General features: G+C 44.5%; 1 protein-coding gene and 1 long non-coding RNA gene across 13 annotated transcripts in view; one reads left to right on the forward strand and one right to left on the reverse strand.

Moving 5' to 3' along the window:
* Nucleotides 1–442: 442 nt before the first annotated feature.
* Nucleotides 443–10,505, reverse strand: LOC308570435. Of its 2 annotated transcripts, none has more exons than XR_014001180.1 (3): nucleotides 6,016–7,312; nucleotides 4,594–4,790; nucleotides 443–1,416 (listed from the first exon to the last, which is right to left on the reverse strand). It is a non-coding gene; the product is annotated as an uncharacterized lncRNA (long non-coding RNA). The 2 variants fall into 2 exon arrangements; XR_014001181.1 differs by lacking the exon at nucleotides 443–1,416 and adding an exon at nucleotides 10,332–10,505 and having other exon boundaries at nucleotides 4,148–4,790; nucleotides 6,016–6,156.
* LRRFIP2 (LRR binding FLII interacting protein 2) overlaps nucleotides 9,643–21,160 on the forward strand; it is a 52,363-nt gene continuing 40,845 nt past the window's right edge. For 2 of the 11 annotated variants that reach the window (XM_081165133.1, XM_081165135.1), the window contains exon 1: nucleotides 9,643–10,068. The gene's annotated coding sequence lies outside the window, so the exon portion shown is untranslated. The remainder of the gene's footprint in view (nucleotides 10,069–21,160) is intronic. The other 9 variants (XM_081165127.1, XM_081165134.1, XM_081165131.1 and 6 more) reach the window with 7 other exon arrangements.

The following is a 21,160-nucleotide window of genomic DNA, read 5'->3' on the forward strand; positions in this document are numbered from 1 at the left end:
ATATCACAGGTAGCATCAGTGTGATGTGCTGTATTGAGGAAGGAAGAATATCAATGGTAAGTAATTTAGGATGAATCGTAAATCCATTTACCTGGAGTAAAGGGACCCATGACCATTAGGTCCAGTCATGGCTGACTCTGGGGTTGCGGCGCTCATCTTGCTTTATTGGCCGAGGGAGCCAGCGTGCAGCTTCTGGGTCATGTGGCCAGCATGACTAAGCCACTTCTGGTGAACCAGAGCAGCGCACAGAAACGCCGTTTACCTTCCCGCCGGAGCAGTACCTATTTATCTACTTGCACTTTGACGTTCTTTCAAACTGCTAGGTTGGCAGGAGCTGGGACTGAGCAATGGGAGCTCACCCCGTTGCAGGGATTCAAACCGCTGACCTTCTGATCGGCAAGTCCTAGGCTCTGTGGTTTAACCCACAGTGCCACCCGCGTCCCAGTATTACCTGGAGTAGACCCCATCAAATTAAATATGACTCAATTCTGAAAAGACATGATTAGAATTATGCTCTTACGCTACTGACAGTACAGTCCTATAAATGTATCCGCTGAAGTAAGCCACTTCGAGTTCAGCCGGACTGAAGAGAAGGAGAGGTAGGAGGTAGAGATAATAGAGGGCAGAAACACAAAAAATGTAGAGTAAAGGGTTATCACACATCTCTATCTTCATACAACCTTCAAAATTAATGTAGCACAACATATAATAATGAGTTTGCTCCAACAATCAATCCACGTCAAATATCTCTTGAGAGGAATGTGTAGAAGTCACTTCTGCAGTTGTTGCAATTGGTATTCTCTTTTCAGTACTTATTAAAAGTTAAAAAAAAGCTAGCCCATTGATCTTTCTATACTTGCCAGAACAACTGACATTGATTCCCCTGTCCATTGTGTTTTGAATAATAGAAGAGCCTGGCTTTTTTGTTCATTGCCAGCAGCGTGCTTTCTGTTTGTGCATCAGCATCATTGATTGGGTTACAGCAGCTACTGGGGGGAAAAAATTTGTTGGTTGACTGTGAGACTGCATAAAACAGCCTAGCCTTGTTTGTGAGATACTTACACACACTCAGCACTTCTAAAAACAACCCAGCGACTCATTCATTAATAAGACAAGCGACTTTCCTTCTATCAGTGCTGGTCTCTATTTGCCGTTGTGTCTTACAGTGTAATCCTGTTCATGTTTATTCGAAAGTTGGTCTTAGCTTGTCCCATGGGCTTGTTCCCTATTAAGTGGATTTAGGATTTCATTCAAAAGTCCATTAAAAGTGAAGCCAGATTGTTACTGATCGTAAAGGACACAGGTATCTCAACAAACTAGGATCCATCAGGATTCATTCATGTGTCGTGAGCCACATTGAGCAAGCTTCCATAAAACCTTCAAAATGAATGCACTCCATTGCTAAATGCAGTCAAGCTGCGTATAAGAAAGAAAGAAAGAATGAATGACTCAGGATAGCCCTAGCATTTATGAATCAGCTTTTTAAAAATATATGCGCCACTGTAAATATTCCATCCCAAACAACCCTCCCCCCCAAAAAAAAAGCCAATGACTTTTACAATTTGCTTATAGAACATCAGAATGAGAAGAGCTGCAGCTATACTTCAGGAAGAGAAGGAAATAAAACTATTTGCTTACCCTTCAAAAATAATAGCAGCAGTTGTAAACTACTTATAGTAGCGATACAACCACTGTTTCTCTTGAGGATAGAAATAAATGATGCCCAACCCTGTGAAATGTTTCACCTGTAAATGTATGAATAGAAAACAAATTTGAATTGGATCCAATCTAGATTCTTTGGGAACACCACAAGGGTTGTTCACACCAAGTGAGGTTCCCCCTTCCTTCCTTTGTTTTCTTTAAGCAAAATCCCATGCCCTGTTAAAATTGCTTTTGAAACTTGTGTCATTTATAGAAATGACTTGCTATGTGGCATGGGATCTATGCTGTTCAAGTCTTGGCTTGCAGAATCAGTTGCTGGTTCTTTAGATCCTGACCTATAACACCACAAAGGTCTGTGGTGCATTTGTATGCTGTGTAAGGTGAGAATATGGTGACAAGTCCCTGTCCTGAAGAGCTTACAGTCTAAAACAGGGTTTCCCAAACTTGGGTCTCCAGCTCTTTTTGGACTACAACTCCCATCATCCCAAGCTAGCAGGACCGGTGGTCAGGGATGATGGGAATTGTAGTCCCAAAACAGCTGGAGACACAAGTTTGGGAAAGCCTGGTCTAAAACAAAATAAGGCGGGTTTCCATAGTAACATCTGCACAATACACTTAAAGCACATGACTTTCCCCAAAGAATTCTGGAAAGTATAGCTTGTCAAGGGTGCTGGGAGTTATAGTACTGTAAAGCATGAACTACAGTTCCCAGAATTATCTGGTTGAAACCATGTGCTTTAAATGTATTGTGCAGATGTTACTATGGAAACCCACCTTATTTTGTGTGGGTGTACTTTCAATGCATCCGTGAAGCACTCTGTATGTGAGGGACATTCCTATCTCTCTTCAGTGAATAGAGAAATCCATCTGATATTTGAACTTTGAACTATACCCATAGACTTTACAGCCTCACAGGCATTTCTTAACTGTACTTCCCATTTCCCAAATGTGTTTGCAACTTTTGAATTGTGCCCATAAGATTTCACAGTCACACAGTCGTTCTAATTGTAATTTTGATTTCCAAATATATTTGTATTGTGCATGTTTATTTGTTTATACGTTCTTACCCTGTCCTAATGCACACACATTATTAAGGGTGTCTTACAGTAAATTAAAATCCCAGTGGATCATTTCCAACATTAGTCATCATCCAACATTAGTCATACTCATTGGTAGTCCACTGATTTAAGTGTCTCTACTCAGAGTATGGGGACGCAGGTGGCGCTGTGGGTAAAAGCCTCAGCGCCTAGGGCTTGCCGATCGAAAGGTCGGCAGTTCGAATCCCTGCGGCGGGGTGCGCTCCCGTCATTCGGTCCCAGCGCCTGCCAACCTAGCAGTTCGAAAGCACCCCCGGGTGCAAGTAGATAAATAGGGACCGCTTACAAGCGGGAAGGTAAACGGCGTTTCCGTGTGCGGCTCTGGTTCGCCAGAGCAGCGATGTCACGCTGGCCACGTGACCCGGAAGTGTCTTCGGACAGCGCTGGCCCCCGGCCTCTTGAGTGAGATGGGCGCACAACCCTAGAGTCTGGCAAGACTGGCCCGTACGGGCAGGGGTACCTTTACCTTTACCTTTACTCAGAGTATGACTCAGTTGAGTACCACCTAATTAAATCAACCATAACAAATGAAAACACCCTTATGTTTTCTTTACATTTCTCTGATTTAATAAACTCTTGTTAATTTGCTTAAATTCCCAGCCTCAATATTCCCATATTGTCTAGACAGCATTTTTTAAAAAAAACATCTCGACTAAACAGCTTTAATATACTGCATAAAACAATATCACTGTGTTAGGGATTCTTAAATTACTGTGTATTGCTTCTCAGGGACTTAAACAAATGTTCTTTTAGTTCTTACACACACACTCTCACACACCCCTCCCGTGTGTTCTGAATTGAGGAACATTTTTGTTGTATCATTAAAGAAGAACATGTGCCACATATAATATGGAACAAACACAATTTGGCAAGCCATGCCACTTCACTGGAGACATAGGTACAAACTTAACTAAAAAAATTTCCTCTGTGATTTTGCTGTAAGTCCCCAGAGATACCATACATAAACAGCCTCAGTCCAGTATATCTGAAGGAGCGTTTCCACCCCCATCATTCTACCCGGACACTGAGGTCCAGCACAGAGGGCCTTCTGGCGGTTCCCTCACTGCGAGAAGCCAAGTTACAGGGAACCAGGCAGAGGGCCTTCTCGGTAGTGGCGCCCTCCCTGTGGAAAGCCCTGCCACCAGATGTCAAAGAGAACAACAACTACGAGACTTTTAGAAGACATCTGAAGACAGCCCTGTTTAGGGAAACTTTTAATGTTTGATGTATTACAGTATTTTAATATTTTTTTGGAATCTGCCCAGAGTGGCTGGGGAAGCCCAGCCAGATGGGTGGGGTATAAATAATAAGTTGTTGTTGTTGTTGTTGTTGTTGTTGTTGTTGTTGTTGTTGTTGTTGTTGTTATGCATCCTTGAAGAATTCATGCTTTAAGCCAACTCAGAAAGAAAGAGAGACCTTCTTAGCAATAATCAAAGCCTCAAAGTTTTCTGGGCTGATCTTTACATCTCTCTGAAGTATATCTGAAACATAAAAATAACCAAATCTTTGGTGCAGATTCCCTTGCTTTAACCACTTAAACATGAAAGGGCTCTTTGGTTTTGTGAAGCAGCTGTTCCTCTTGCTTAATACTGCGAATGAGTCATTAATTCTAGATTTGTGAGATCGCAGTCTCTTTCCACAGAAAAGCAAGTGGTGCTGTAAACAATGTGGACTGATAATATTGCACGATGAGCAAAGTAGCAGCTTGCTCTTTCCTTTACCACAAGTAAACATGGTTGTGAAATGCCTAACAGAAGCCCAAAGGGCCATCATGTTTACAATATGAGCAGCCCTTCCATCCAGCTGTGAAAGAGGAGGGATGCAAAGCTACCACCTTTTGGTTCTGACTCTCTTTTAGCTGTTTCCTTTCCAACTGATCTTTAGAAGACCTTGTAACGAAGAGCTGGCACTTGAGTACATGCCTTCCTCCCAATCAATCTTCCTTTTGTGTCACATCTTTTAAATTGTAAGCCTGAGGGCAGGAACAGTCTTGCCTGTAGTGATCTGCAAGTCACTCCTAGCCTATTTTGGCTGAAAAGCAGGGTTTTAATTGTATAAAATTAGCAAACAAGAAAATGTACAGCGCCCCATAACAACAAAAAATATCTAGGCAGCTTATAGTATTAAAACAGGCGGCCAATGGTTCTATTAGACTTTGATGCTAAAAAACAAAGCTCTTTGCAACAGTAACTGCCTATTTTCTTTGAATGGTTCGTGCTCCCTATGGGACTAAATGCAAGGAACATTCCCCAGCATTGAAGAAAATTTGCTGTTATCTCCTGTGAGCAACTTCCCTCTACTCATTAAAGGCCCTGCTAACTAGGGTCTGGCGGCAGAATTTTCTGCAGATTGCACAGCAAACTCTTGCTTTCAGAAAGTTGCAGGCAGTATCCAATATATAAAAAAAGGTAAGGTAAATTGATGCTTTTGAATTCTGGTGCTGGAGGAGACTCTTGAGAGTCCCATGGACTGCAAGCAGATCAAACGTATCCATTCTTAAGGAAATCAGCCCTGAGTGCTCACTGGAAGGACAGATCCTGAAGCTGAGGCTCCAATACTTTGGCCACCTCATGAGAAGAGAAGACTCCCTGGAAAAGACCCTGATGTTGGGAAAGATGGAGGGCACAAGGAGAAGGGGACGACAGAGGACGAGATGGTTGGACAGTGTTCTCAAAGCTACAAACATGAGTCTGATCAAACTGCGGGAGGCAGTGGAAGACAGGAGTGCCTGGCGTGCTCTGGTTCATGGGGTCACGAAGAGTCGGACACGACTAAACACAAAGGATCCCAGGACGGTTAAGTCAAGTCAAAGGCGACTATGGGGTTGCGGCGCTCATCTCGCTTTCAGACCAAGGGAGCCGGCGTTTGTCCACAGACAGTTTTCTGGGCCATGTGGCCAGCAGGACTAAACTGCTACTGGAGCACGGAGGACTGTGACGAGGGCCAGAGCACACGGAAACACCGTTTACCTTCCCACCGCAGCGGTACCTATTTATCTACTTGCACTGGCATGCTTTCGAACTGTGCTTGTCTGTGTCTAAACATTTTACCACTGCCACCAACTGTCCTGCGTAAAGGGATTCAGGAAGGAGGGGGCAATGAATGCCCTCTCACGACACCATCCACCACCATCAAATGGGAAAAATAAAGTCAATGAGAAAGATGCAGGAGTTATAATGCTTGGGCCAAATACTTTCATAATCAGACCACTCTGTTAAACATAGATAAGCTTCTATAAACAGAAACACTTACAGACCTCCTTCTCTGTCCAGCTGTTTTGACTCCCTCCATCTTGCGGTATAGATGAGCAAACGACACAGCTTGGCAATTTGTCCTGGTATTTCCCAGGTCACCTGGAGTTTAACAGGGTAATCCTATGTTCTTGGATCTTTATTCACTTCCAGGGAATTGGAAGAAATATCATATCACCAAATTGTGAGGATGACACACTGACAGGCTGGCTACCGGCTTTAAATATCACGTTTCTGGCAAAGACACATATTGGCTGAGTGATGCCATTTATTGGCTCAGTTTCTGCTGGTGAGAGCATATTTATGTATATGCTCTTATGCCACCTTGCAGCTTGCAAAAGACGATTAGTTTCATATACATAACAATACTAAAATACAAAACAGCTACAGTGGTACTTCGGGTTAAGTACTTAATTGGTTCCCGAGGTCTGTTCTTAACCTGAAACTGTTCTCATCCTGAAGCAATGTTCTTAACCTGAGGTACTATTTCTGGGTTAGCGGAGTCTGTAACCTGAGGCGTATGTAACCTGAAGCGTATGTAACCTGAAGCATATGTAACCCGAGGTACCACTGTACATTGTGCATCCAAATGATTTACTGTAAAATCTGCTTGCTGGGTTTCCAGTGCAAGACCCCAATGGCCTTCCTTTTACACACATCCCCCTGTGCTAAACACTGCCGTGCGCTTCCACCAAAATGATTCTGAGATATACCAACAGTGGGGAAGCTCAAGCTTGAGGCTGAATGCACCCCTCCCAGCCTCTGGATCTGACCCTAGGAATTCTCCCTTGGCTATACCCCTTCTCTCCTCACCACCCTCATTCCACACAACTCCTTGTGGCTGAAGTGTCTCCTTGAGCTGTGATGACTCTCTCTCCTTGAATAAAGCTCTTGACTTTTGAGTGGACTGTGATTGTGCAAAGGTAAGAGTTGCATCAGTTGTTTCACCTGCTTTGGCCCCTGGTAGCTTCCCCTCAGGTTAAAGCATTTTTTTTCTTAAAAAAATGTTTAGGGATACAGTGGTACCTCGGGTTAAGAACTTAATTTGTTCTGGAGGTCTGTTCTTAACCTGAAACTGTTCTTAACCTGAAGCACCACTTTAGCTAATGGGGCTTCCTGCGCCACTGCTGCATGATTCCTGTTCTCATCCTGAAGCAAAGTTCTTAACCCAAGGTACTATTTTTGGGTTAGCAGAGTCTGTAACCTGAAGCGTATGTAACCCGAGGTACCACTGTACTCTCAGTTTGACTCAAGAAAATCACCACTTTATAGTTCAAATTGGGAAAAATAAATACAGTAAATGGACAAAAGTGCAGTAGTGCCTCGCAAGACGAAAAGAATCCGTTCTGTGATTCTCTTCGTCTAGCGGTTTTTTCGTCTTGCGAAGCAAGCCCATTGACGGATTAGCGCTATTAGCGGCTTATCGGATCAGCTGATAAGCGGCTTAACGGCTTAGAAAAAGGGGGGAGGGGAAAAAACCCGCAGGAACTCGCAAGACATTTTCGTCTTGCGAAGCAAGCCCATAGGAGATTCGTTTTGCGAAGCACCTCCAAAACGGAAAACTCTTTCGTCTAGCGAGTTTTCCGTCTTGCGAGGCATTCGTCTTGCGGGGCACCACTGTATAAAGATTCACAAAATGTTTAGGGGTATGCATACCCCTGTGTTCCCCCAGAAAAAAAACACTGCTTATTATACCTTTCCCCACTCTGGTTCCATCTCTCATCTTGGGTGATCTGATGTGTGAGACTGGCTCTAATGACAATGACATAAGCAACATACGTATTTAAATGTTACATTTGTGCGGTTGCTTAGGCGGTTCCAGGCAGGCAAAACATTCACAGAGGGTACAAGACGGCCGCCATGGAAAAACATGGTCTGGGGAGAGGTGTGCTTGGAGAGCAGTGCAGGACAGACAAAGGGGCTTCAAGTGCTGCGCTTGGCCCTGGAGCCTGAGCTTCCCCACCCCTGGCTTAAATGCTAAGAATTATTTGCAAGTTAGCATTCCTAATTAAAAGCTAAATTTGCATTTCGGCTGGCTGAAGAAGTTTGATCCATTCTTGAATGAAAGAGTCCCTTCTCTCACTTTGGTTTCCTCACAGGCAGCTGTGGTCATGTACATCCATAGTAATTTGATTTTGGGGGGAATTTCTGTTGCTATTATTCCCAGAAGGAAGACTTCTGGGTTTTTGGGAGACATTCTTCTAAATGTTTTCTGAAGTTTGTTACATGCCATCTCCCAAAATTCTTTTATTATTCTACAAGACCACCGTGAATGATGAAAATGTGCCGGTTGTTTTTCTGCACTTCCAGCATAGGTCATCTTTAAATCTAGACCTCTTGGCTAGTTTGCTTGGTGTCAACTACCACCTGCGAATCATTTTTAATTTTTTTTTTTTTGCCCACAACTAACAGTGAATTTAAAGTTTATTTCCCACAATTGTTCCCACAGGTTCAGATCAATATTATGACCCACATCCTGTGCCCATTTAATCATAGATAATTTCATAAATTCTTCATTTCCCAATCAAGTAATAGTCTATGCATTTTGGATAAATTGTTAACTCTAGATCTTAATATTTCTTTTTCGCATTCTGATGGTTTTTCTGCAAATCCCAAATTTATTGTCTACCTTAAATTTTGAATTGATTTGATAATTTACCCAGTCCAACACATATTCTTCAATTGAAATTGAATCTCAATTCAAATTGAATCTTCAATCCCCCCCCCCCCATTTTTGGTTCTCCTTCTGAGAAGTCTAACACTTCATTATAAGTACCCCAGTTATCCCTCATATTAATCTTTTTCCTTGTCTCAGCTTCTATTGGGGATAACCACCTTGGTGTTTTGTTTTCTAGTAAGTTTTTGTATTTCCCCCATTTCCTAATTAAGTTCTTTTTACTAACATGGTTGGCAAAGCTGATTTTATTGTGATTGTAGGTATGTTTTTACTAGATATTATGCATATACAGTATATCTATGATCATATATACTAGCTTTTAAGTTACTTATATACTGAATATATATATATATATATATATATATATATATATATATACCGTATATATATATATATATATATATATATACACACACACACACACACACACATATATATATATATATAACACTCGTCTACATATATATGTGCACACACACACACATATGTGTGTAATAATTTTATTATTATTATTATTATTTATACCCCACCCATCTGGCTGGGTTTCAATAGAATTAAAGCCACACACATCTATAAATGTTTAATTCTTTTTTTAATGATCCCACCCATGTTTTTAGCTGTTCTTTTTTTATCTGTAAGCCGCCTTGATTCCCCACCGGGACGGGGGATAAATACATGTAAACAAAGTAAGAATAATAATGATGGTGATATGTGTGTCAGCTGCTGCGTGTGACCCTGCCGTATGGCTCGCAGTAACGCCTTCAGCGGCCCCGCTAACCCAGCGGGCAGCAGAGACCTTGACTCCCTCCCGCGGAGCCGCAATCAACCTCCGGCAAAAGCAGCAGCAAACCACGCCTCTCGCCGCCGCCACGTCTGCGCATGCGCTTGCCTCCTGAGACTCCACCTCCTCCTCCTGATCTGCTCAGGAAGTAACGCATGCGCGTCGCCGCCTGTGTGTGGCGAAAGCCCTCCGCGCTCGCAGCTGCGCGAGCTGTCGGGTCGCCGGCGGTGACACTCGGAGTGCGCGGCGACGGCGGCCGTAACAAAAAAACCCAAAACCAATAGGAAGAAGAAGAAGGAGCAGCCGCGAGGGGGCGGGGCTTAAGAGAGCGGCCGCTCGCTCGCGCCCTCCTCGGAATCCTGAGGGCCATTCGAACCCAACCGCCGGCGCGAGGCGAAGGAGCCCAACCGCCGCCCAGCAACCGCCGTCCCGAGTCGGCGTCGCGCGCCCAAGGGCTCCCTCAGGCTGAGCTCCCGTCCCGCCGCGCCTCTCCGCTTTCGGTAGCTGCGGGCCCTTCTCGGCTGCCCCGCCCTTGCCGGCTTGGCTTGGCGGCCCGTCGTCGCCCTCGCTGCTGACCCTTCCGGACGGAGGCAGCTTCTGGTGAGGGAATCCGGGAGCTTTGGGGCGGGCGGGCTCCGTTGCCTGAGGGGATGGGTGGGGATCCCGACGGTGGCCCTGGGCATGCCGGAAGGCGTCGGGGCGGGGAAGGGAAGGAGGCTGGCCGCCGCGCAAGGAACTCCCGGCGTTCCTGACGAGGCGAGGCTCCGGTTGGAAAGGGACACCCGGGGTCATCTAGTCCGACCCCCTTTCACGCAGGAACCTTTCACCCAACGTGGGCCTCGAACCCGCCCTAAGAGACTCACCCAGTGCTTCTCAACCGTGGGTCCCCTGGCGGGGGTCGGACTACAGTTCGCATCGCCCCTGACCGCTGGTGCTGCTAGCTAGGGATGATGGGAGTTGTAGTCCAACAACAGCCAGCGACCCAGGTTTGAGAAGCACTGGATGAGACTCTTAATCTTATTGTGGCAGGTTCGAGCCCCACGTTTCCTGCATGGGAGGGGGTTGGACTAGATGAACCTGGGTGTCCCTTCCCGATGGTACAGCCTCAGCTGTCCGTGGCCTTGCAGGCAAGGAAGGAGCTTCCCCCTCCATCGTGGTGAATGAAATTTCTGGGTCTCTGCTGTAGAACATTTAAAGGGTTGGGTTGCCAGTTCTGGATCCTGAGAGGAGTCTTGCTATCTTCAGGGCTGCGACCCTCAACATCTTGCACTTGCAAATTAGATCCACTGAAGGCTGGGGTAGGACAGGGCTGGGGAGTAAGTTGTGCTAAGTAACTATTGCGATTTATCATTTGCAACCTTCCATAGGCAAAAAATAGATCCCAGCTCCTGCTGAGTATAGCATCTAAATTACACTCCATAAGAGTGTGCTGTAAGAGTTCTTTAGATCTGTGGAAGCAGCTTTACAAAGGGAAATTTCCTCACTTTTCCGATCTTAAACTTAATCCCGATAATCTCAATGGGTTGGATGCAGAGTTGGTTAGTTGTGCTTAAATCCCAGCTAAAGTTTCACATTGATTTCAGTAGGACTGATTCTGTCTCTTAACATTTTAGAAAGCGTGCTGGCACAGCGATAATATTGAAGTATGGACTTGTCAGTTAATCCATGTTCATTATCCTTTTATGCATTGTTTAAATACCTTGTCAGGGCGTATATTCAAGATCACTTAACAAAGATTAATTACCCTTCAATTGTTTTTAATCCCCAGTTCTACTTTGTTGTGATGGGAAAGGAACTAGGATTTTTCCACCCTTTGAGTAGATGGGTTTTGTTGTAACACAGGGCCTACAGTTTATACACTAGGTACACATGCATGTTCTACAAATACAAGATTTCAGTAAGATGGATGTACTGATAGTTGAAGTGGGAGCTGCAGTCTGTGATAGTGACAGTGAGTGGAGAACTGAGTATTTCTTTCAGATTAATGAGTTGGGACTATCAAGGGTGTGCTTGTGTGACGTCAGAATGGCCTCAAGTGCCCTGAAACTCTTGTAAAGAGCTGGGCAGAGGTGTCTCCTGCCCTCACATTGTGTGTTTATCCCACTCCTTACATTGTATATAGCCATATCTCTCTTGTTCCTCTGTTTATTGAGGCCTGATATTAAAGAAGGGGGGAAGTGGAGAAGCAATAAATGTTTTCAGTTGTGTTTATTCTGACATAAATCTGTTTGGACTACAGTGTAGTGTTCTACATGCTATGCAACTGTAGATAAAAATTATTTTCCTCAAGAGTGTGAGGAAGGCACTGTCTACTGTTGTCCTCTTTTTCTACCTTATTATGCTATGTGGAGAAAGAATCAAGTACCCCTTTCCTTGGGAAAATTAGTGCTATTGGTCAAAGAGGACTTTTTGTTCACATAGGCTTTTCAGAAGAGTGACTCCAGCTATATGTTCCATTGATCAATATTTATTTCTTTTATTGGTACATTGCTTTTATGATATATTGTATTCTTAAGTTGTATATTACTTTGGTAGTTTTATGCTAAGTGATATATGATTTTGTATAATAAGAGGGGAAATAGTCTGCTATAACTATTCATTTGAAATGGAATTATTTGTGGTATGTTTATCAGTGCTTCATGGTTACCAGCAGTGCTTTTTTCAGGGGATACTCAAAGTTATGCAGAAAAACACTTGTTACCACACATACAGCCAACGAATTAGATGTCCAGCACATAATTATGTTCAGCACTGTGAACTGCCATATTAACTTAATTAGATGCTAATTTTTATCCTGGAAATTGAATTCCTGTCTTGCTAAAAACTGCAGTTTTCCGTAATTCTTACCATGCTGTATCTTGAGCCGTATAGTAGGACTGAAGAGTTAACTTTTATAAAAACGTGTCTATCTGCGGTTTAAGAATGGTTGTGTGGATCATGGTACAGAATAGATACCAAATACATCACTTTTCTGGTTACTATATGTTCTCAGTCTGTATAAATTATAGTTCCATTTTAAAAAACTGCTTGGGAAGTTTTCCTCAGGAGCAATTTTTTCTGTCTGGTACAGAATAATTCCATAGATAGTTCCAGTTACTTCAGCTGTATATTTGAATGAAATTCATGATGTAAATACAAACTTACTGAAATAGGTGGTGGTATTTTTCTTATCTAATGAGACGAGATAACACGGAGACTGAATTTTTTTCCACTTTAAGTCACAGAGTGTTCTAAAGTCAGGAACTTCTGAGCATATTGAGTCAGCTCATTGTGAGTCATGAAAGATGACTGGAGTTGTGGTAGTTTCCAGTTGTAGAGCAATCTTTGGCAGCATTGCAAGCGAATGATTTGATTTTCATTATGACTTTTCTCTAGTTAGTGTATACAAAGTAACAGGATGCTATGCTACTGTTACAGGCCTATGATTCAGGGAGAACCCCAAGAAACTACGGTAATCTTGGTGCTATGGTTATTTTAAAATATTTCAGTAAGTTATAGAATGAAAAGCAATGTCTGTAATGGTGGGCTATGGCTAGACTTTGAGAACATTCATTTAATGAACCACAGAATGCAAGATGAGGAAGATTATATGAGTTCATTTTTGTTAAATGGTAAAAAAATAATACTAATAATCAGGAAGCATAGAACTTAAGCTTTTCTGCCAAACTCTAAAGGTTTGGCATTGTAACTTGTATCATGTGACTATTTTGTCACTTATTTGATTTCTAACCTATCTTATTACATAGAAGGATGCCCCAATTATCTTATTATAGACAATTCAGTTGCTGATTCCATTCCTATGGCACAAAATATTGCTTTGGGGCAGCCAGTTCACTAGTTCTCATTGGGCCATTGTGGCTACTTAATCCCTTCTCACACCCCTGACTTTTGGCACTTGGATGAAAGTTCATCTGGCTGTGCACTTCTTACTTATTATTTCTCACCTCTTCTGCATGCCTTTTTAAAGTTAGGCAGAGTGGGCAGAGCTGGGTGCAACAGCAGTGACCCAGATGAGAACTTGGTTAAAGCTTAAGGCCACCCCTGAATTGTGTCAGTGTCATGTAAGACCAATAGCTAGAAAGGTTGGCGCTTTAGAGCTGTATTATTAATGGCCTTCATAGATGCTGCAGGAGAAAGTTAAAAGGTCAAGTGAAAGTTTAGAATGAAAACTTACAGCCCTGCAGCTGGAAGGGTGGAGCAGACTATAGAGACCTGACCTCTGATAATGTAGAGACTACCTTCCATTGCTATAAGTACTACAGTGGCTTTAGATTGTGTCTTTTGGGCTGGGAGAATTGCAATGGCCTAGACCTTGGCCTGGTGAAAAGACAGCCTGGAGCAATAGCCATTCAGCTCATGTCCATTCATTTGCCAACTAGCCATATTGTTCATAATTGGCATAACAATAGGGGATGAGGAGTCTATCACACCCGTCTCTGTCCCCCCTCCCCGCTAAACTATCTGCCAGTCAAACTTTGTTCAGTTAGGTCAAAGAAGAGATGTGGTGCAACACTTTGGATTAGGAATATCTCTGATTCTGTAGTCATTGGTAACTAACCAAGATTTGACTGGTTAGTAAAATTGGTACATAAAATACATTCTGTCCCATTGTCTTTTCAGGCTTATTGGCCTATGCCTCCTCCCTCTGAAGTGCCATTGAGTTTTGTCTCCTTTTCTCAACTATTGTGAGGACTTTCCTTTTGTTCCCTTCTTCCTTCAACTCTGTGCCCCTTTCTGCTCCTGCTTCACTGTGGTATACAGTGGGGCTGCCAACCCTCAAAAAAATTGGGTGCTTCTGCTTCAGTCTGCCTTGCAAAGGAGCTTTTTCTCCTTCTGGTGCTGCGCTGTTGCAAGAATCCTTTGGAGCTCAGCTTCCTGTTTTCAGAGCTTTGAGCTCAAAGCCCTTGTTGCAGTGACACTGCACCAGAGGGAGAAGGCACTCCTTTACAAGGTATGTGGAGGAAAGAGAAGTTCCTCCCTTAGTTCAGTGTTGTGATGGAAAGGGGGGAAAATGCTCTTTTCTCTGTCTGTTACTGCACTCTGAATGTGTACCTACCTGTCTGTGTATGTGAGTGCGGGATGGGAAGTGTGCAATGATTATTCTGAATATGCCCATCACTGACATGCAGTCTTTAGAGAGTTTGTCAACCATCAGTGTGGTCCTAAGGCCAAAAAGGTTTAGCTATTCCACTTCTAGGAGTTTAAAAGTACCGTAGTTTTTGCCCTATAGGATGCACTTTTTCCCGTCCAAAAATGAAGGGGAAATGTGTGTGCGTCCTATGGGGCAAATGCAAGCTCTCGCTCTCCAGACTTCAGGAAGCTATCCACTAGCCATGGGAGACGCAGCTCTCCCACGGCTAGCGGAGACCTTGCCAGCACCCAGAAGCTTGGGGCGCGCTGAGCTCAGCACGCCCCAAGCTTCGGGCTTTGCACAGCGCTCCGCTAGCCGTGGGAGAGCCGCGCGAAGTCGTGTGACTCTCCCACGACTAGCAGATAGCAGCCTGTTCTGGCGGCTGGGGTCGGGGGAAGCTCGGGCTTCCCCCGCCCCAGCCCCGCACCTGGGGGGGGGAAATAATTTTTTTTTACTTTATTCCCCCCCCAAAAAAAACCTAGGTGCGTCCTATGGGGTCGAAAAATACGGCAATTAACAACTCATTGCATTGCACCAAGAAAGGAAATAAATGTTACAAGAATGAAAATGCTACAGCAGTGGAAATGCTTGCTCTCTAAAGCTGTCTCCATATCTATTGATCTTTCCCTTATGTAAGTTACATCAACATTCTAATTTATTTAGGGAAACTAGATGTTTCACAAACATCTCAGCATTCATCCATTCTGGCAGAGAGGGAAACATTGGAGGCAGGTGAAACCAGATATAGGCAACAACCAGTTTATAGCCTATTTATATATTATTGGTATCAATACAGAAGTGCTTTTTGTGTGTTTTTCCTTTTCCTTTCCATCACCATCATCAATCAATTAATTAAAATTTGTGTACCACACTTCATCCAAAGATCTCAGGACGGTTCACATCAGAAAAATGTAAAATGAAAATACAAAATACATAAAAAAGCAAATCAATAATCCTCCCAGAAATACATTTAAAAAGCCGTAGAATGTTAATCAGCCAAATATCAGATTTTTTTATTATTCAGTAACCTTTCTGAATTTCCAGGCATCATTTTGCAGCATTGTTAGTTCAGTGATAGACCGTATACACTGCAAATTTAACGTCCCAAGTACAGCTCCTGTCATCTCTTAAAAAGTACCAGGGCTGGGAAATACCAGGATTTGGAGAGACATTGCTAAACAGAACAGATAATATTGAGCTGTATCGGGGATAGGGATGCTCAGGCTGGGTCCCAAATGCAGCCCACTTCTATATGGCCCTTGGGATCCCCCCCAATAACTCTCACCAATCCCATTACATGCCCTCCTTGAGTGTGTTTGCCTGACTGGAATGTGTTCTTGAATTGTGATAAAGCTTGTGGGATGGAGAGATTGGGGTGGAGATGTAGAAACTGCTTTTGTGTGGCTGGAATGTAGCCTATAAAAGAAAAAAAGAGCCACATAATCTCATATGCTTTTGCCTCTAGCACAGCCCACCCCTGGCATGCAGCCCCTAAAAGGTTATCTCTGATGGAATGTGATTCTTTGGTTGGAAAAGGTTCCTCACTCTTGACTAGATGGACTAGTGCTCTGACTCACTTGTTGATATATCTCACTGCTGTGAAAATCTGTTGTGTAAATAATGTTTTTAGTGAGGCTTTTCTTCCCTGAGGACCCAGATATTATATACAGTGGTGCCCCGCAAGACGAATGCCTCACAAGACAGGAAACCCGCTAGACGAAAGGGTTTTCCGTTTTTGAGCTGCTTTGCAAGACAAATTTCCCTATGTTCCGATTTTTTTTCGCTCCCCCCCCCTTTTCTAAGCCGCTAATAGCCTTTTAGCCGCTAAGCCTTTAATAGCCGCTAATCCGCTAAACTGCTAATAGCACTAAACCGCTAATAGGGTTGCTTCGCAAAACGAAAAAACCGCTAGACGAAGAAACTCGCGGAACGGATTATTTTCGTCTTGCGAGGCACCACTGTATCTTTTTTTAAAAAAATTGGAAGCTGAGTGACTGTTCCCTGCTGGCTGATACTATTCTGAGTAGTGCCTATTTATTTCTTTTACCTTTTATTTTCTGCCCCAGTCTTTATTCAAAAAAGATTTCCAGCATGACTTACAAGATCACCAGTAAGACAGTCCTAGCTCTCAGTTTATAATCTAAAATACATGATATGTGAGGAAAAGAGGCAGAAGGAACAAAGCAGGCTGGTTTTTATAACGGTCAGCAGGTAGGTGACAGTTGAGGGAGGACCAAAGGCAGCTGATCTCATGATCTTACATAGAAATCAGTCATTGAGTTTGGGCCCAGTTTAAGGTGCCCACATTAGTGTTTACAGTCCTAAACCACTTAGGCCTCAAATACCTAAAAGGCCACCTTCTGTACAGACCTTCTCAGGTATTGAGATAATAAGTAGAGGGCTTTTTGAAGTTCCACCATCTTCAAAAGATGGGTCATGGTAGCTTGGGAAAGGACATTTGTTGTAGCAGCTCCTATGTTTGTGGAATTCCCTTCCCGCAGAGGTGTGACTAGCACGATCACTAGACAGTTTTAGTCATATGCTGAAGATGCATCTCTTTACCCTGACATTTGACACCCAAGGCATATTTTTAGGATAACCCTATTCTTGTTGCTGTAATTTATTTTAAAAACTGTTTCTAACATTGCAATCACCATATTGTGGTTATGCTGTTTAAAGCCCAAACTGCATTTACAGTGGCATGCAACACTGGTTCAGTTCTGGCCCTTTGGCAGAGGAAACTTTTCAAAGGACAAGACTGTGTTGAATTAGTGTTACGTGTAGCTGTATGGTAACATAATTTGGTCCCAAGCTTCTTTGAAGGAGAAGCTGCACGTACTATATCACTTTATCCTGTCTAGGTGGATTTTAAAGACCATATGTGCCTTAAAAAAAAAAAAAAGCAAAGTTATGTCTTGTATATTTATAGTACATTCTTAACCAAGATACTTCAATGTGTTGCATACACTTGATACACATTCTGTTGGCACAGGCTCAGGCATCAGAGCAGATGGTAGTAGATGAGGTTGAGAGTGATATATCCTGAAGTATTGCTCTCTGCCTGTGGGTGATTAGAAGATCTTCACAAAGCCAGCATGTTTGGAAGCTGAAGTTGGGGGGGGGGGGAATGAAACTGAGTTTATATATTTGATTTGTGTGCTAATTTGTAGAAGCCATGTGTTCAGATGTGAACGAGCCTTGGGCTTACACACTCCCATCCCTTGCAAGTAGTGATGTCCTGCTGCTTAATCCTAGTTTGAGACAGCATAATTTGCCTCAGTATCTGAATTTTTAAGACAGTGGTGTCCAACCAGTGTGCCATGGTACCCTGGGGTGCCATGGGCAGCACTGTCCTCTGTCCCTCTTTTCTTCCTTCCCTCTCATGTCTTCTTGCTTCTCTGCCTCCCAAAGGCTTGCACAGCTATTTGTTGCAGCATCCCTGGCTACAAGCTCCCCAGGTGAATGGTGCCTCTGGGGCTGGGCAAGGGGGGTTTCCCAAGCCTCTGTGGGGCAGTGTGAGGAGGAACCTCTCTGGGGAAGGGGGGCAGCTCAGAAATCAGGAGCGGCAGTTGCAGCTGCCCAGAGGACTCCCAAGGAGAGGAGAGCAGAGAGAACGCTGAGGGAACACTCCACAAGGGAGGGTGTTCAAACAGGGGTGAGAGGCTGCCAGTTCTACTGGCAAGGGATGACATAACTGGGCTCCTGAGCCCCACAGGGGTGCCACAGAAAGAATGTGGTTAGTTAAGGGAGCCGTGGACTCAAAAAGCTGGAAACCCTCTGGGTTAAGATACATTTTGCGTGAGCTTGCAGAGTTTGATCCTGGTATTTCATGTAAACCGTAGTTTGACTGCTGTTGATCTTACTTTCATTCTCATCTTTCCCTTCCCACAAATAATAGATGCTTTGTGTCTGAAGAAGTCGATAAAACAATTGTTTTGTGCTATGAGATAGCATTTGTGTTATGATCTCATACAGCTAAGACATCAGTAATGACTCTGTGGGTCATAGCAGTATTAAAGGTGGAAGAAGTGGCAACCTAGATATGTGATTTTATCTTCAAGAAATATTTTATTATTTATATGCCACCCAATCAGATGGGTGACATATAAATAATAATTTTTGTTGTTGTTATTGCATGCTAGAAGTACAGACTTTGTCAAATGCTATTATGGAATGAATAGTTCTTCAGTCTTTTCATGATTATGATGCTGAGTCCTGTGTGCCAACCATGGCTAAGGACACCACCTGTCCTCAGTGCATTGTCTCCTATACCATTTAACATCTGTATGAAGTGATTGAGGGGATGTCATCTGGAGTACAGTGTCAGCCAATATGCAAATGATACCCAGCTCAGTCTCTCTATCCATCTGAGTCTGGAGTGGGTGTGCAAATGCTGGACTGGTATCCAGAGGCAGTGAAGGGCTGGGTGAGGGCCAGGAAACTGAAGCTGTGTGTCTTTAGTTTCTAATGTCTGGGAATTAGGGAGGTGGCCTGTTCTGGATGGAATAGCACTTGTCTTGAAGGAGCAAGTGTGTATTCTGAGTGGTGTTCCTTGACTCTAACCTGCCGCTGGTGGCTCAAGTAGCACCAGCCTTTGCCACCTTCAGCCATCTCTTAACCAGGCTAGCTTGGTTTCAGTAACCCATTCACTGGTAATTTCCCTGTTTACTACAGCATACTGTATGTGGGTCTATCCTTGAAGATGAAGCTTATTCCCAGGTAAATGGGATTAGGATTGCTGACTAATTCACTAGGAGCTGTCTTTAATATCTTCTGAAATTTGACTGAAAATATCTTTATAAGCATTTCTCAATAAGCTCTGTGTAACTTACTCCCTTCTAAATGTTTTTGGGAACAGCCTAAATCCAGTGTGGTTTAATAGTTAGAGTGTTGGACTAGAACTTGAGAGACTAAGGTTCCCCACTCAGGTGAAGCTCACTGAATGACCTTGGGCCAGTCACCCTTTCTTAGGCTAACCTGCCTCACAGGGTTGTTGTGAGGATGAAATGGGAAGGAGGAGAACCACATAGCCACCTTGAGATCCTTGGAAGATAATGGTGGTATATAAATGTAATAAGTATCAATTAATTCAGTGTTTCCCAACCGGTGTTCCGCGGCACACTAGTGTGCCGTGAGACGTTGGCTAGTGTGCCGTGGGAGGGAGGCGGGCGAGTCGGGGCGGTGAGAGGCGGCGGCGGCGAGGATCCGCGTCGAGCCAGGGGCGGCTCCGCGGTGGTGGTGCCGAGGTTTCTCTCTCCATTCTCCCCTCACACACACACACAGGAAATAACACAGGATCAGCTGACAGGACCCAGCCAATTGGGCGGCGGCGGGGCAGCGCGTGCAAAAGGGAGGAGCGCGAGACAGCGGACGAGGAGGAGGCCGGCATGTCCGGGCAGCAGCAGCAACAACAGCAGCAGCAACTCCCGGCGACGGCTCCTCAAGCCCCGGGCAACCCTACTCCCTCACCGGCCTCGGCCGCCCTCCTGCTCCACCCGCCGCCGCCTCCCCCGCCGCCGCCGGCCACCTCGGCCCCGCCGCCGCCCCCTCCTCCGCCCGCTATCGCCGCCACCACCACAACAGCCGCCGCCGCCTCAGCTGCCGCCGTCCCTCAGTCCCTCGCTTTGCTGCCTCCTCCCCCCCCCACCCCCAAAGCTTGGAGGTTCCCCGGCAAGGGGGAGGGAAAAAATTGAAAACTTTCACTTTCGTGCGTCCCTCCCGGCGTGACGCTGCGCGCTGACGTCACGGGGCTGTAATGGTGGTGTGCCGCGAGATTTTTTTCCTCAAACAAGTGTGCCTTTGCCCAAAAAAGGTTGGGAAACACTGGATTAATTAATACTTTAAAATTTGAAATGTGCTCCTGCAGTTAAGCAGGAGAGGGTAGCAGTGGGACAAAAGTGCTCATTTGGAGCAGGGTATTCATGAGAGAGATGGAAAAACATGGCGAGAGATGGGGTACTGCCCTGTATGTGTCATATATCGGAAGTATTGGTTCAGATGTCAAGACTAGTAATGCTTTTCTTCCATCAGTAGATATGCCCCCTTGTATCAGTAGGTGTGCTTCCAAAACAAAACATTTTTAGTTTTGTTGTTTCCCAGTGAACTCTAGATCATTATAGTACAGAATATTGTTAAGCTTTACTGTATTTAATTTCTGCTACAGCTTAATTAAAAATCAATGGTAATTTTAAACATTGAACAGTGCCTCATTATCTGAGCACAACATATAGAGGAGCCTCTATAGCCACACGTCACCTCTCCAGCCGGGAGAGCGCGTGCGGGGCTAAAGAAGCCCCCCGCGACCCTCTCCCGGCTGGAGAGGTGACGCCCGGCTATGGCAGGAGCCTCTATAGCCGTGCGTCACCTCTCCAGCTGGGAGAGCGCGCGCGGGGCTAAAGAAACACCCCGCAACCCTCTCCTGGCTGGAGAGGTGACGCGTGGCTATGGCAGGAGCCTCTCCGCTGTGCCTTTCCGCTGCTCCCTGACCTGCTCTTTGGGGCTGGTGGTGGGCTTCCCCCCGCCAGCCCCAAGGAGCAGGTCAAAAGGAACCTGAAGCCTGGA

Source organism: Podarcis bocagei, assembly GCF_964188305.1.
Source record: "Podarcis bocagei genome assembly, chromosome: 12".
NCBI lineage: Eukaryota > Metazoa > Chordata > Lepidosauria > Squamata > Lacertidae > Podarcis > Podarcis bocagei.